General features: G+C 37.9%; 1 protein-coding gene across 1 annotated transcript in view; it reads right to left on the reverse strand.

Annotated features, from left to right (window-relative positions):
• The window catches only part of SEMA5A (semaphorin 5A), a gene marked incomplete at its 5' end in the record, with an annotated part of 346,806 nt that overhangs the window by 265,100 nt on the left and 63,649 nt on the right, over nt 1–18,057 (reverse strand).

Below are 18,057 nucleotides of genomic sequence, written 5' to 3' on the forward strand. Positions count from 1 at the left end.
AATATATTATGTTTTATCTGACTTTTTGCAAAAGCCAGCGAACCTTTTCAATCTGGTTTTAAAAAATTTCAAGCGAAGCTTACGTGACAGACACCTTTTAGAGAAAAGAAGTCCATAACCCTCAGGAAAAAAATGGGCTTTATTTACTATTCTGAAAGACATTTTCTGTACTGCAGGATACCAGCTGGTATATTTTCTGTAGCATACTTAATTCAAAGACATCTGCTTGCTAGCGGACCAGGGATGAAGCTTGGGGTTCTGAGACCTGGATTATATTTCTGGTTCAGCAACCAGTTTGTGATGCAGCCTTGAGAACCTTGCTCTGTCCCCATTTCCCCACTATAAAATGTGAAGATGTCTTTTAACATATCCCAGTTTCTTTAAATAAAATGCAAGTTTTTACATATCTCAGTGAACTGCATTGTGAGAACTGCAGTTCCAATTAAGAGTGAACTCCTGAGTATAGTGACAATTTCAGGAAAGCTTTATGGTCATGTTCTCTCAGTCAGAGCCCAGCTGCCTTCTGGAGAAACAGGGCTGAACAGATTCATGTAGGTACTGCAGATGCCAAATAATAACGAAAAGACTAATCCTGAATATTGCAGCTGCTGATAATGCTCATTGCCTAACAATGCAGAAAGTATTACACTCACTATTGCCTACAGCATGCACTGCTACAGAGAAAAAAAAGAAATGATATGTAGTCTGGGAGAATCCAAGATGATAGTCTGAAGAGGAAAATAACTCAGTGCATATAGCTTGAGGTTATGAGGAAAGCGTCTACTAATATGCAGCAGGCTCCCATAATTGTGCAGCTGAAGTAATAATACCCCAACAATATGCCATTACAATGTGCAGTGTTTAACAACTGTGCCAGTTTTCACGTATGTCGGTTTATTCCACAAGCTGGCTTATCCACTTTGTTAGTTTAAATGCTCCAAAATGATTTAAAGAAATCACATCCACTACATTTTAAAGACAGGAGACCATATTAAATCCTGGGTAAGTCTATTAATTTTAACTGTGATGTATCAGGGGAAAAAAAAGGATCCGTAATCTGCTTTTGCAAATGGAGGGAAGAGTTAAAAAATACCGGGGCGGGGGTGGGGGGAGGGTGTTTGGTGCAACGCATCAACAAGCATCGGACAATTTAGGTTCCCAGCCCAAATGTATTGGAATCATTTATGATATAAGAATGAGAATTAACAATAGTTTCTTAATCTACAGTGCTTTCATATTCCTCCTTAATTTTTTTTGGCTTAGATTGTTCTCCTTCAGTGATGAATGCTTTCCCTTCTTCCATCTCAGCGTGCATGAGAGAAAGACAAAACTTAACATATCCATCACCAGAGCCAGAACACACAGCACAGTCCATCTGGTACCATAAATCGCAAACTGATAGATGCTCCCCCTTCCCCCAGCAAGCTTCTTAGCTCTTCTACTCTCTCTTCAGCACGAAGTCGATTGCTGTGGGTTTTGTTTTTTTTTTTCTAGGTGGCTGTAGAGATAGTAAGAATAGGGCGGTTGTGATCTGGACATATTCCAAGACTTGTCTGAAATCTTCTTACCCAGGGCCAAATGTTTTCCCCATCAGCAGTGAAAGCATTCAATGCTTTGGCATTCTTCTAGCCGCCTGTCCCTCCCTTTGCCACCCAACACGCATGCACACTCCCATCTCCCTGGCTGCTTGCAGTGCTGAAGCAATCACAAATGCCTCAGGCAAAGCAAAGATACAGAGGTAAACACTTTAGTCCTGGGCATCATCCCAGGGAAGACACACACAATAATTTCCAAGCTCCTCCTCAACAGATTATTTTTTCTCTTGTGTTCAGTACTAACAAAATTAAGGAAGGAGAAGAGTTTAATGTACGAGTAGGATCCCTGTCAAGAATTTCATTACAATGCTTAGTTCATCACAAGCTGTTATTAAAAGCAAACATCTACTATCCCCTGCTGTGCACTAGACTTAAATGACAAAGCAGGCAGCAGATCCCAGAACTGCTCTGCACTGTGCCCACAGCTAACTTCCTTTCACAGCCCTCCTTGCCCTCCTCCAGTATCTCGAATCTATACTTACTTTCAAGTGGCATATTAAATTCATCTTTTTTTTTTTTTTTTGAAGGTTAAACCACTAAGTAGAGCATGAAGTACATGATCCTGCATTCGCCACACTGATGTCCTACATGTTCACCTCAGGCAGCAGAAAAAGAATACCTGGATCTGATTTTGTTCCTGTATTTCACGTCTGCTTGAGATACCCATTTCATGTAAAAACGTAACATAAAAGAGAGCAAAAGGTTTTGGTAGCTGGTGCTGGGGATGATCTGGAGTTTTCACACTGAAGCGGTTGGGAGAACTTACGCAGAAAAGTATGCAGAGACATTAAGCATGTTATCCTAAGGGGCGTTAATTAAAATGCAATGTTAACTTCAGTATCTGGTATTGGTTCTCATTATCTTTGGCAATTCACCAAGCAACACTTACAATTTAGATGTTAATTCACAACTTAATAGTATGAATCAGTAATACGTACAGAACTAACTGCATCAAACTGCCCAAAACAGGAAACTCCTATTAGAAATGCCTTAGGAATATTCAGCAACTTGAATTGTGACACAGAAGATTTTGCTTACTAGGACAGGATGGGAGGATGCATGTCCTGTCTTCAAGCACTTGTACGATTCCGCTGTTTCTGATCGCTTGCAATTATATAAGAAATAAAGGCATTTGATTTAGAACATCTGCACCAGAGCAAGTCCCTAAAATTTTCATAGAACAAGTGAAGGAAATAAATAGCACAAAAAAGGAGAAGAAAGAACTAAGACACACCCAGACTTGATATGGAAATCCTGATGTTAGGACTGGTACTCCCTTCAGAAATAAAAACAAGACTGCTAGAAAAGTTGCCATGTTCCAAAGTTCTCATCCTCCTTCAAAGGTAAGAGAACTTGAAACAATGCAACAAAGCGAAGAGAAACATGCACCGCAGATAAATCTGTGAGATAATCACGCTTTGTCTAAGATAAAGTTCAAACTCTGCCACTGACTAAATATATACACTTGGTGGTCATGCTGCATTTGCCAGTGTTTTTACCCATCCCACATCTTAACTTATTCTCTAACTTTCTACCCCAAGGTCTGAATTTTTAAAAAAAAAATTAATTTGGCTCTCACATGACATTGTGCTGGAGGCAGTATTGATACATAGAGACTGTAAATTAAAATTAGACCACACAGAAGGGTATACTAAATTATCCCAGATAAAAACAAAGTTAAAATGCGATTTAAACAGAATAACATTAAGGTAACATGGCAAAAAAAATACATATAATTTTGTGTAGTATTTTACAATCATTACTGCAGATGAGACTGAACAAAAATGTGAAAGCATCAGGAAATGTGAAAGCACATTTAAATGCCCAGACCACTTCAAATCTCTGCTTTACTTACACTGTGCACTAAATGTGCATATAAATATTGCTTGTAGCTCCAGATCAGATGCAGCTGCATTTTAAGAAAATTTTGGGTTTCTTTTATTTTTTTCATTGTTTTTCTTACTTTGATTCCCTCAAGAAAAAGATTTCATGGTAAAGGCACTGCTTTCACGAAGATGAGGAATATATTAAACACAATTTACTTTTGAGGGTTTGTCAGGTATCTGAAGGTAATTTTTTTTTTATAATTTAGACAACAGGCTGCAGGGATACATTTCATAACTCCCTCACAACCTTCTCCTAAGGAAGCATTCTTATTCTCTCATCCAGAAATCTGATTAGCTACAAAGACCCTTTTGAATTACCTGTTAACGGATTAACAAAAATGTCTAATTCCTCTTGCCACAACAGAGGACTATTTCTGTCCCTTTTTGTGCATGGCACCTCCACCTCCTCAGGGTTAGGACCTCTGCTCTTTCTTCTGCCATTATGACACCATGCAGTCAGTGCTGGTCCAGAAGTGCACATCACTTTACACATCAGCAGGTCCCCCCGGTTCTCTCCCTGGGGAATTTCTGAGCAGTGGTGAACACTGATTAAACAGAATTCTCACTCAAACTTCTCCTTCCTCTAAAGAACAGGAAGAAGGACTTAACCAAAAGGGGAAATTTACTTCTAAATACACAACCTTGACTTACTGGAAGCCTTAGCGTCCTAGCAGGGCACTCAGCAATATTTTCACCAGACACTGGAGAAGCCTCTTTGCTCTGCTCTGTCTGAATCAACTTTAAATGATGCCACTGTTCAAAGTAGTCTCAGGACTATACTATGCTGTTAATAGAAAAAACGTTTTCTTCTCCAAAATCAGTTTATTAAAAAAAAAAAAAAATATTTGTGTTGGCTTTTCTTTTTCCCCCTCCTTCATTTTTATTTTCTTATCCCCCTACTCCTTTCACAGAGGTAGAAAAGAAACCAGTTTATCTGCTACTGTTAGCCTCCATTGCCAGTCAAACTAAAGTCAAAAGATGACAAAAATCAAAAAATGCCTTTTGCTTTTGTTTGTGCCCACACATTTCTATGCAAAGAGTTATCTTCAGGTGGTTCCTCTAGTGATATAATAGAGTTAAGTTTCAAGTCACAGTCTTAACTGTGTTGCATCTGGAGAACTTGGTTTTTGAGAGACCAAATACACCCCCCCCGGTTACTCAAAATCAGGCTCCGAATACGTAAAAAATGTTCTTCTTCATACAACTTTAACCTATGTCACAGTCCTTCCTCATTCCCCGAAAAATCCTCTTGAGGACATGGTTCAGATTCAGCAACATTTGAAAGAAAATTTTCTCTACCAACTTCCAGAAAGAGATCTTTCACACTGTTTTACATACTAATACTGGGAATTACTGGGAAAAAACAGGAAAGGTTTCTCTGTTCCCTTGTTGGAACATGCTCTTCCCCAGAAGACCAATGGGCCTTGTACTTTGTCCTTAAAGTCTCAAAGTAGGTAGAAGAGAGAAACCATCAGGCGGTCAGCATGGTTTCAGACACTGAGTTGGGCAGCTCTGGAGGCAGAGACCAAACAGAGCAGGAAAAATAAATATGAGTGCTCTATTTTTACTTTATTATGCACATCTTGTTATGGTAGGCTGGTGGTATAGCTCGGAGCAGTTAGAATGGAGCTCATGGGCACAAAACAAAGCCGGAGCTATACTTCTGTGGCTCAGTAATTCCTTATCTTCCTATCCACTAAATGGCAGCTCAGAAAAATACTAACAATTAAAGACAGCGATAAACACTTCTTGATACACTGGTTTTAGGTACACAGGCTGCCTTCCTTTTTTACACAGTGTAAGGATCATCTGCTTTTATATTGGGTAGTCAAGAAAACACTTCATTTTCATATATAACATTAATAGGAAAGCACTGCATAGCCTGTAAATGCAAAAGCAGATCCCATTTGAGAGGCAGGCATTAAGGCAGAGGAGAGAAGAGGAGAAAATCCTGATTCAATAACTGAAGGAAATCAAAACTAATATAGAAATGGAAAGGATAAGGCAAGTCATCAAGTGGGAGGTTAATAAACTCGGCACCAAGTATCTTGTTCTTGTTTACATATTCTTACATGCTTAAAACTGCAGCAAGAGACAGTGCTATTTGCTGTTTCCTGACAACGTCCCAATTCATGCCTCATTTCTGCATTTCTTGAAACATCTGTAAATCAGAAGAGTCATTACAGCCAACTGGTTACTTAAAAATTTGATGGGTAGGCCATGTGCGCTTTCCCTTTTTTTTTAAAATACCATAGAATTTACTACAATTTCTAACAGAGGATATTTCACTGGGATCTAACACATATGTTGTTTTTTCAGGTTCAGAGCTTTGTTTGCAGTTTGTAAATTAAAATCAGCTTTCTCAATAAAAGTTAAAGTTAATAAGTGAAAGCTAAAGAAGAAAGTTACAGTCATCACAAAATTCTTTTCCATAGCCTATTGAGTGACACCTTTAGAAATGTCAAAGTCTTGACAGCAGTATGGCAAAACTAACAAGCTCGTTTTCCAGGCATTTCATCTGTACAACGGGATGCAAGGTCAATAAAAGCAATTAGTGCTGCTCAACGGCACCTCTGTTCTGACTCCCCAAAGTGCATAGTGGAAATCTTGTGGGGAAACTTGTCTAAAAACCCAAGTTAGCTGCCCACCTAGTACTGCTAACTGTGCACGTTACATACTGCACAGGGACAAAGTCTATTTCTTCAAGCATCTTCTCCCATTCTGCATTAGTCTGTTTTCCATCAAACAGATTACATCAGAGCTTTATTAATGTTCTTTTACTTGCCTCTGTGTGTCAACAATTCAAAGAAAGGGAAAGATAGAAAAAGTCAGAACAATAACGTGAGTCTCCCACCCCTTTTTTAGAACATACCCTACAGAAATTGCCTCAGAAGTAACATCACCTTCATTTGCACCAGCATAACCAAGGGGAGTCGTTTTTGTTTTCTTTCAATTTATTTTTACACACTACTTCCAATGTGTGGTCCACCTCCTCAGAGAAAAAAAATTGGTTAAGGATGCCAGAGCTGTCCCCTTGATTGCAAAGGAACAAGGAGAGTTGGAGAGTAGCAACCGTGGTAAAAATTCCATTCAGGTCACTATAAGCATTCCCACTGGTCTCCACAAAACACCAAACAAACAAGACTGGAATTCATTCAACTCCAGCTTCGGCCTTTCAATACCTATAATTACTCCCAAAGGACTAATGAGGAAACCAGTTCTCCATCTCATAAGAAATACTAACAGACAATCAGAAAGCAAGACACTTGGTACTGTGCAGCAGACGAAGCTCTCCCTCAAAATACTGGGAGAGGTAGTGAGGGAAGTGGATGTTTAATTAATCCAACATTTCCAATAATTTCATCCTACAGCAGAAAAGCATTCATCTGCTCTGTCTTTCTTCTCAGACAGCCCTATTTTTAAACCATCTGTTTCACAAAATGGCTCTATTTATATATTACAAAACGCAATAAGGCCCTCTGAAACAAATGGGACGTAAGACAAAAAATGGGGGAGAACTCTGTCGCCTAAGAATGGCTCTGGATGCATTTTGACAAGTTGCTCTGTTCAGACAAGTTACGTCATTTCAATTCCTTCCCTACTCATCAAAATGGGGTTCCAGACCTGGACAAGACAGACTTATATGAAGATGTGGGTAAACTCTTGTTTACAAGGCAATAATTATGCTTGTTCCTCAAGAAAACCAACCAAGATACAAAATCCTTTATATTTATTGAAATACTGGATGTTCTTCCTCTTCCACAGAAGATCTGATACTTATGCTCAGAGACACAGTGCAGGAATTATTCTTTTTTGAAATGCATATGTAGGTATTGGACTTCTTGAACTTCAGACATATGATAAAAGTAGCAAATCAGCATCTCTGAAGTCCAACACATCATCACTCCCAATAAAACACCTCCCAAACAGAATTATTCTAGTGAAAACTTGATTCATGGCCCACTCTTAAAAGGCTTTTCAGTGTTTTATTGCACTTCTTTAATAATCTAATTTCACAATGTAATTCTTCATTACTTATCTTGGATCATCACCTTAAGCTCTCATTTCAAAGATCAACAAAAACAAAGGTAAGTTGTCCCCTGGAGTTCTCAAACATTTTTCTGAACAGCAACGTTGGTCAAATTAAACTTCAAATATCATGACAATTCTTCTGAAATTCTTTTTAAATACATCATCTGCCACACTTTGGAAGGCAAAGAGTTTTCTCCAACAGATGTTCAAACCAAAAATTAATTTAAAATGCTAGCACCTCATCCTGCAGATGGCAAGCTTTGAGTTCCCTCCCGATTTTTTGTTAAAAAACCCCATCGCTTAGTCCTACAAAACAGCTCTAAGAACCACTTCTATGTCGTGGATTATTAAACTGAACCAAAAGGAGGAATACATTTAAAAATATAATAGAAAGCTGCAACTCAATGAAAATCGTCCCTTAAGCCCAGCCAGCATTTATTTTTACTAAAGTCCTAAGAAAACTTGGTCACTTCCAGCTACAAAGAGAGATAATATTTATAGTTATTTATATGGATGCCAGCATCCCTTTTTGTTGCACTGTTTTCCCATTTTCTAGAACATCAATTTTAATACTAAGGAGTAGGTAAGCAAAAGAAAGCAGACGTAAAACCACCACCACCAATCCTAAACACAAGAGACAACTATTTAATTTTATTTTATGATGTGTGCTTAGATAGGTAAATTGCACTGAAACAGATAAAGAAATATGCAGATATTATTTCTAATGTCACTTCCCATCACCCTTAAAATTCAAGTATTCTAATACATATACACACATGTATGTATATAAAATATAGATCGATGACAGAATCACTTATCATAATCATCCAAAGCATTATATAAAAGTCTTAAAATATTTTATCATAAAACAGTGGGAAAAAATCAGTCACTAGAAAATTGCAATAACTCTTTCATCCCTAGTTGTGAGCATCAAATGTAATTAGTTCAGAATTCACACCAACAAATGTGTTTCTTTTAAGAACAAAAGGTTGTAGTATACATTAAAATAACAAACAACAGCAAGAGACCCAAGGCAAGATTTTAGAGAACCTTAGTTTTCTAAAATCCAGTCATCCACACACTGCATTGTCATTTCAGCTTCTACCATAGAAGGTGTCTCCAGAGACGCTGCTTCATCCTGGCCTAGGATGCAATCAGGACACTGAAGTTCAGAATCTCAGAAGCATTTCAAGTCAAGGCACAAAGTTGCCTCACCGGACAGTTACCTTCACTAAAGCTTCTGTCCCTGGACTGGGCAAATCAAAATCCCTTCCTTGTGCAGAACCGAATACTACGGATCCTACTATTAACACTGCCATTGATAAACAGCACATCTTCAGAGAAAAGCAGAAAAACACGAAAGCAGCAGCCATGACTCAGAACAATCTGGAAACTGAAGATGAGAATGGAGGGACAACAGAAACAACAACAACCAGAAGAAGAGGCAGTGTTCAAGGTGTTAACCAGAACAGATAACACTTTCTGTTAATTGCAAGAAGCAAATATCGCAAAAAGAGGCACAGAAAGGGCCACAACCTCTGTGCCAAGCACAAAAAAATCCTCCTCCAAAAAAACAAAATTAAGCCTGCAGGAATGATAAAGTATTAGGAATCAGCTCATGGGATTAACCACATCACCATCAAGATGTTTAAACTAATCCATTCTCAGTGTGCCAGTCACAAATTACAATTTACTGAGATCTGATTACAAAAAGCAGCTGTTCCACCTAAACCATGAAAAACCAATGGCCTAATGACAAGGACCACTGTGCGCTCTGTGTTTGATCGACATTATTTCCCCAGCTAGTAGTCCTCAGACTGTAAATGCAGTGCAAAAATGCTTTCCTGAGCACAGGGGAAAATACCAGCAATGACTCTTTTGTACTCCCTTTTACAGAAGGCCTGAGCACTAGTTGCTCCTCTCTCAGCTGCTAGATACGTGATGATGGGACAGCTTCTTCACGTCCGATGTGCCTGAAATGCATTGCTTACACTCAGTCACTATTTAAAATAAACCCTGTTGTACTTTATGAACCTTCATTTTAAATCAGTTGCAGCTCCCAGCATATTATTTAGAAGCTGTAGAAGAAGTTGCTCTTTTCCCGACATGAACACACGCTTTTCAATTTGGATTTTGAAAATGCTAAACTCTCCAGCAAAATGGCTGGAAACAGCAGCTGCTTAGTAGTTTAAAACTTTCTCTGAGCACTGGTCACAGTCATCAATAGTCCAGCACTTCACCAGATGGAGGAGGACCAACAGAAGGGTACTCAAAGCAAAACAAAACTTCCGTCCTCTTAAAAAGTAAAACAGAGGAAAAAAAAAAAAAAGCAAAACATTTAGCAAAAAGTACTGGAGCTCGTCTCCTTCTAAGTATATCAAGAACAACTGGGGACAGCTGGGACATCTAGAAATACTCAGAGCACATGTCCAAACACTGCCAGCGTCCTCCTTTGTGCCAGACTTCCCCTGGGCTGAGCGAGCTCTGAGGCACAAAAAGGTTAGAGGGAAGAAGGGAACTCAAGGCCAGAAACAAGTTTAAACTGACCCAGCTGTAATAACAAAAGCACACAAGCTTTTACCACAATAAATTTTTATTTTAAAGAAAACACCAGTTTAAAGAGGTTTACCTTTTTCTTCATGCAGATTCAATTCAATTCAACAGAATTTCTCGCTTTCACATTTTTTTTTGCATACAGCAATAGGAAAGATTTTTAAAAGCAATGTGAAAAAGATGCATAAATGCAAATACTGCTAAATTACAAAAGCCCATAGTTGAATCCACACTGAAAACACTGAAAAGTTTACCCAAATGATTAGCGCTTTACCTCTTGGGAAAATTCCCTGAGAAATGAAACAATTTCCTAGGGGTCTGTAATTCCTGGAGGCATAATTGTCTAAAAGCACTAGAATTCTTTCTGTTTTAAAAATCTTTTGTAGGTTTGGGGGTTTTAGGTTTTTTTAAGGGATAAGAGTGTTCCTCTTTCAGAACGCAGTTGCGAGTAACTTCTTACCTCAGCAGCCACTTTTCTAAAGCACCCTTTCCCTTGCCATCTCCACTACCTTTCCACAACAGGTGAGAATAACGCGCAACGCATGCTTTCCACAAACAGGGCAGTTGCAAAGTCACTCACTACCGTAACGTGCTGGAGGCTCTTGCAGATCAAGGCCATGGACAGACATCAGGGTGAGGAACACTACGCGCAGGCAATTCTCTCATGCCCAAATACGCAAAGCAGCTGAAACTCAAGACCTTTTATCTAACGTATGGATAATCTTCCCATACGCATTTTCTAAAGTCTGGTCCTTCATATCCATCTATGCAAAACGTGCTTGAGAGGTGAAACGCAAAGGATGTGCAATTACGGCAACATCCCTCACTAACTGTGAAACACAGTTGTGGCCTGTTCTTATCCATTCAGATACATGGCTGTAAACAAGCACTTTCCTAGCACATCTTTTTCACTAAGACACTATTTCCATCCCCTTTCTGAAGGTTTCAGCTGTGCTTAAAAAGAAAAAAAAAAAAAAATCTTTCAAGGCCCCTACATGGACTGCTTTCTCTTCTTCCCAAACCAACTGCCAATTTTACCTCCAACCTGCCTTTGCAACCAGCCACTGCTGCTAGTTTATCATCAGGCCTTCCTCCCACTCAATCCCTCTTAAGAGAAGCTGCACATCAGCATCTACAAACCCCTTCACTGTTCTCCTGTCCTTCCCTGCACTACTTTGCTGATGCCTTAAAACAAACCTAACACAAGTACTGCTGTTTACAACACAAGACAGACTTGTTTCACTATTCCTTGGTACTCCCTTCCATTCATCATCCATTGTTTTTTTTTTTTAAGGTGGAAAAATCTTGCCTTGTTCTAGGTTTCCTCACTGGTTAACAGAACAGTTCTCATTACAGCTCTTCATTATTAAAGATCTGCCTCCCTACTTGAGGCTACAAACATGATGGTCAGCGACCACTTCATATGATAATTACTTTTTCAAAATAAAATATTCAATAATAAAATATCCTTCATAAAAATCTGAATACAACATGTATAGTGAGCATACTCATACAGAAAATAAACAGTTTACATGGATATATTTCAAAGCGATGGAGTGCCAGGTAAGCAATCCAATATATGTAAGTGACCCAACCTAAGGGATATACATCAGAAGGGGAACCACTGGAAAATGGCAGATTGACCTCAGCTACCAGCATAAGTGTGAAACCCAGGAAATGCTGGAGAAAAAAAAATGCAATTTATTAGCTTTGTTTATGTTAAAGGATATTATCTTTGAAGAGATACAGTCATGTAAGATAAAAAGGTTTGCTTTTCATAAAAGCAGAACACCATAAATACATTGTTGGATTGTGGATGAAAAGCTTTATTAACTGATTAAAAATGAATTTGCATATGGCGAGAAAACACAACAATAAAATTACCAGGATAAAAAGAAGTATCATGGCTTTACACACTTGCCAGAGCTTATCCTCCTACGATAAAATTCCTAGTAAGTTAGTCTAAATCCTTAAAAAAGGAAAAACATCAACAAGCGATAGGAGATGAAGACATTTAGTAAAATTCTTCATATAAAGAACATAATTCTCTTTTCAATATAAGTCAAAAATCCCTTTAAGCAAGAAACAAGACTTCTTATTATTTCCTATTTATGCAACTGTCATTATACCACAGTGATTAACGATAATCTCAAAAACAATGAAGATAAAGTAGTTCCATATTAATTAAGTACTCATTAAAGAAAGACAACTTTATCCATATCCCAATGAAAAGCATTCAAAAACACCACAAAAACCTCATCTCTCTATTCAGTGCTAAGCATTTCAGTCATCTTCGTGATTTCAATAAGCTCAGTAAAACATTCTATTTAATGCAGCTGATTAATATTAGGAAAATAGCCAGTCATCCTGTGGAACTGGAGTCACAGTGATCAGCACAGTAGCCTTGTACAATTAGAAACAACCAGTTATAATTTAGAAATAAGCAATACTTTAGATAGAATGACCTCTTATAAACCATAGACATTTAACTATTATAGTTCAATAAACTAATAAATTATGTGTCTGGAAGGGTTGCAGAGGATCACCTTCAACAGGAGTTAAAAAGAGGAGTACAGAGAGGACAAGACCTAGCTGCTGTGGAAGGAACAGCACCAGGTGAGAGCAGGCAGAGGGTGGCTGCTCCGGATGCTCAGGTCCCTGGTTTCAGCGCCTGAGCAAGGCCGGGCACATCCCAAAGGACACACTAGGAAGGCCACACAACACAACTCCTCTGTGCACCTTAAAGCAAAGAAACAAAACAATACTACGAGGCTTTATGACTTATAAGACTGTCTTCAGGAAATCATTTTTTACATAAAAATGTGGTCCGATATCTCTATACGACAACAGACATTTTTTTTGCCAAGGCAGGAACAGAGGAATCTGATGAACAAAGTAAGCAATGTAAAAGTCTTCCTGGCTCACCACTCATCTTCACTAGCATCCCTCTTAACTCTGTTTCTATAATGTTTTCTCCTCTATAAAACAGTGTCTAGTCACTTGCTGTATATGCATTACATATTCAAAACATACACACAAAACATCTAACATTGAGGACAACAAAAAACAACAACCAACAACATTAAAAGAAAATAAACCATTTTAACATATTAAAACAAAGGTTTGTCTCTACCTTTAAGTGACTCAAAATAAAAATGTTACATATTTATTAGATGAGCACATATGACAATACAGCTTACAATACTTCCAGTTTCAATTTAGTTTTTTTTTTTTTAAGACAGGAACTTCATGACTTACCATGTTTGAGCTTTTAAGCTAAGATACAGCTGCACAAATTCCCTGTGTAACTTCTAAGACAGAGTGTTACCATCTAGCATGAAAAGTCACAGATGGTTTGCTACTATAAGTGTACAGCAGATAAAAACAAATACCACATCAGGACTGTTTCTCTGTACATTAACACAACAGAGTTTTCAGTGTGATGGCGACTTTAAAGGTTACAAAGAAGAAGGTATTACTCAGTTATCTCTAATTTGCATTTCCTAAGCATTGAACTTACCCAGTTTCAATAAAAAGAGAAAAGTATTCTGCACATCATTTATGCATCTGAAGTGTTTTTCCTCTATAAAGCTGGCATTCTGCCAGCTTAGAGATTGCCTGCTAAACTGCCCATCTTGGCTTGTGTTACAAAAAACAGGAACAGGCATGCTTTTATAAGGCACAGAGCCAAACTGAGTAATACCTTACAATTTATATAATTACAGAAAATACAAACTTGCTGAGATGCATATAATAAGTAAATTTATTTCTAGTTCCATTTTTAAAAATCTGTCTCACCAGAAGTAGTTATATACCCACAGTATTTGACTTCATGGAAATAGATCAGCGTCTATCAATTTCTAATACAAAGAACATTCCCTAACAAAGTCAGGGCACGTACATTGCACTCTTAATTCCTTACATGCACGTATTTTTTAAAAATATGCTGAAACAAACTGATACTGGGGGCAAAAAGAAGTAAAGTAAGAATCCAGGTGTTTAGCATTCATTATCATCATGCAACTCCCAGAAATCTTCTCCCCATCAAGAATTTTTTTTTTAAATACAAGGCTTCACTATTTTTCCCTTATCATTTAACACTAAACACTGAACATTTACTTAATGCTTATAAAATGCAAAGCACTAACTTTAGTGTTATCGACCACTATTATATTCCCGATTAAATACCCGTAACAGCACAAGGCTGTTAATACTACTACTTGCCAGTCAAAGCAATCAGTAATTCCAGTTCTTCTAACGGTAATAGGGGACTTGAGTACAAGGGCTAGAGAAAAGCAAAGAGCTGTGAAAGAATACCTGCATCTTTAGAATACACATTTAAGTCTGCAATACCATACCATGTCAACACAGAAAACCCCGGTTTCTAGAAACCTGTCTCCCTGTGGTGTGAGTAGTACAGCAGGACAGAACTAGCCCTGCACAAAGTCAGCCTCCAAAGCCCACACACCGATTATGAGAAAGACAAGATCCGTTTTTCCTCATATAGCCAATCAGCCCATACCACCTGCATTTCCAATGATATGGATACAGCAACTCAGTGACATTCATATCCTGATTTCCCATAATAACAAAACAAAAGTACATTTTCTTTGTTAAGGGTCAGTGGTTTTTTTTCCAATTCTCTACTTCACCAAAACACTTCCGGATTTGGCATCTACTGTGATGTCAGAAATTTCTCTCAGACAATCCAAGTTTGACTTCAGATCAAATCTTCTCAAAAGTAACTTGGGAACTAACATTGATTTATAATTGAAATTGATCTTAATGCACGTGCAATGATCTTAATGGGCTTTGCATGGGTATTATCTAGAGTTATTCTTCTAGACTCACACACAAATTATTCCAACAAGACTATCTTGGTTATTTCACAGTATCTGCTTTTTACCAGCATCCTGTTTCCCTTTTTTTTTTTTTTTTTTTTTACATGAGACTAGAGCTCATAAAACCATCATTCCCTTGGTTTTATTTTTCTCCACCTTCATATGTTGAACATATAGCAACTGCTTTAGAAATCTAGCAGGCTTCATTTTGATTTGCTTAAATTCCAACTCCTCAGAGTCATAAGATTTCTACCATCTTACATTCCCTGCTCCTCCAACGTCTTGAACTTCTAAAACATCACAGGAGACTCTAGACAAACGTGGCTCACCCTTGTGTTCACATCTACCGACATCACTGCAGTTCAACCATCCTATATACGTCCCTACACACACAGATGCACACAATGGACAAGATGATACTCTTCTGAGTCCACATAGAGTACTTTCTGTCCCCTTTTAGTCTGGAAGAGAGCAAGCTCTTATATATATGAAAATATGATCCAGTCAGCTCAAGCTGCTCAAAAACCCAATGTAAACACAAAATTCATTCCAACTTTGCACTGAAAAGTAAAAACAAAAATCAAAGGACAAGAGACTACACTGTCTCCATTGTTTCTTATCTTCCACGATTCTTTATTAAACTCCACGTTTTTATGATAATCAGCTTTACAGCGTTATTCCCCTTGAGTCAACTGGTTTACTGCCATGAAACCATTGTGTAATTAACCTAAAACATACAAGTTACAAGTCCCTGTAATTGGACTCAACTTTCTTATCCCCCCCTTATCAAGGCAAACATGTCTTTTCCAAACAGACATTTCAGAAAAATATTGAGGTAAGTAGTAAATCCATTGCATGTCATTGAGGAAGAGACAAGTACAACCCAAAAGATGCATGTATAGAACATCAACCACATGCTGTTGAAGCTGGAAAGTAAGCAGCAATTATCACAGGGTAGTAATAAACCACTTCCATTTGCCTCATGATTTCCAGCTGATAAATTTGGGAAAGTGTCAAAGCATTAAGGATGCACTAACAATACCCTGTATTAGGCCTAAGTGCATTCAGCTGCGTACTCACTCCTGACTGAAGTCAGTGTCAGAATATCCAAAATATATCTCTACCAATGGAACAGGCTGCTTGTTCCATACAAATCAACATTAAAATCACAATTTCCAAACCTTTTTTTGTACTTCAAAAAAAATTACGTAATAATTAGCATTTGTCAATAATAAAAATCATGATGAGAATTACAAAATTAAGTCAATTATTTAATACAAACATTCATCTTTTCAAACTATTCACTTTTTGCAGTCTGGGAAGCAGTTGTCCATGAAATAAAGCATGCAAACATATCACTGGAGGGGGAAAAAAAAAAAAAAGGGCAAAAGAAGGGTACCACTGAAAGAGTTTATTCAAAACAGCTGTTTCCTACTTAAAAAGAATTAGGGAAGTTACAAGCATAAGTTTTGCTTTTATATTTAGAATAGCCAGACCAGCAACTCACAGGAATGCACAAATTTTGACGCAGTCCATGCTGAGATGCAATGCCTTGGTAGGGTCACAGTTCAAGCAGGGACAGTATAGCATATGTCAACATTTGAATTTCTGCCAGTACTGAAATAGCAGTTATGACTAGAAAGCTCATCCAGTTTTGGCCAGAGTAGAACTTGACAAATAAACTGGATTTAGAAGTTTAAGGGGAAATTATAGCTTGTCTTTAAAAAAGCAGTATTTTAAAGTCACTTAATCCAAGCTAGTATTTGAAGTTTCAAATAAGATTTTAGCTCTTAATTGGCAGGTATCTGTAATCTTCTGGTTCTTTTTTCACATTTCCCAGCATTCATAAATACACAGGTTCTTGGAGGTCTTCATAGTTCCAAGCAATCTCCAAACATATCAACACTGGCCTGGCACTGGAGCCAATCCAATCAATTTCTCCAAAAGCCCAGAGCCCTAGAAAGTATACCGCTAACACACCAAATGGTTATACTTACAGATAGTTTGGGTCCCCCAGAATAATAGCAAAGGCATTTGCACATCACCGAACTACGTTAATAGATTTGTTTTGCATTCAGTATGCTCAGCTTGCAACTTGACTGGTCAGCAGCACCCTAATCAGGAGAAAGTGTACACATGTACAGAACAAAACAAAAAAGCACAGAACTAACAAGAAGAAATCAGAGGGAAAGATTAAAAGTGAAATATGGCTTGCTTTTATTAAAGTGCAAGAGAAAAATTCAAGTACAGTTAATTGACACGATTATCCTGGTCGTGTACAATCATTATATATGGTATCTCTTGCGAGGTGCTCAGTAGCACAAGCTGTGAGGACACTTGAGGAGAAAAGTTAAAAACCAAACCATCCAGCTAAGCAGAGAGGCCCTTGACTTAGATGGCAACCACAGAAAAACTCTAGCCATGGGCCTGATACAAATTTCCTTCATAATTTCCTCTGAACTGAGGATGAAATATTAAAAACTTATGTGGCATACTCTTTGATATACAGTCAGTAAGACAGTGAGTGGAGAAGTGCTGTGCCTACCCTCACATAAACTCATAGAAACAGGGAACATGAGGCAGATTTTTGCATTACTGCCATTTCACACAGGTGGAAACAATCAGCTACCAAGCACTAAAGAATTGCTCTTTAAAGGACAGGTCAGTAGCATAAGTGTGATTTGTCAGTTATTGGGAGGAGGGAGGTGGGCAAGTGACAGAAAAGCCTTTTGTTCCTATTTTATCAGGGGGAAAAAAAAAATAATCACATAACAAAATATACACCACATACTCCTACCTGGACTGTCTCACAGTAGCAGCTAGCAGGGCATGGTCAAGTGTCAGCTGATCAAGTACAGCTGAAAATCAACTGTGTGATGGACCCAGTGGGTCTGTGGCAAGTCAGTGGCCACAGGAAGGAAATCCTGACTTTCTATTTCAGTTCAGAATCTGATTTCTCAAAGTGTTACATGTAAATACATAAACTGTCCAGAACAGAAAATACTAGACTTTTGATATACCTATAAAAACCTCATTTTAAAGTACTGAAAAAATTCAGTGCAGAATTATTCCTTCAATTTATTTATGAACCTTCTCTTCTTGCACAAACAAGTGCTGCATTTCTGCAGTGCTGCTAATAATATTATAACT

The sequence above is a fragment of the Platalea leucorodia genome (assembly GCF_965183815.1).
Source record: "Platalea leucorodia genome assembly, chromosome: 1".
Classification (NCBI taxonomy): domain Eukaryota; kingdom Metazoa; phylum Chordata; class Aves; order Pelecaniformes; family Threskiornithidae; genus Platalea; species Platalea leucorodia.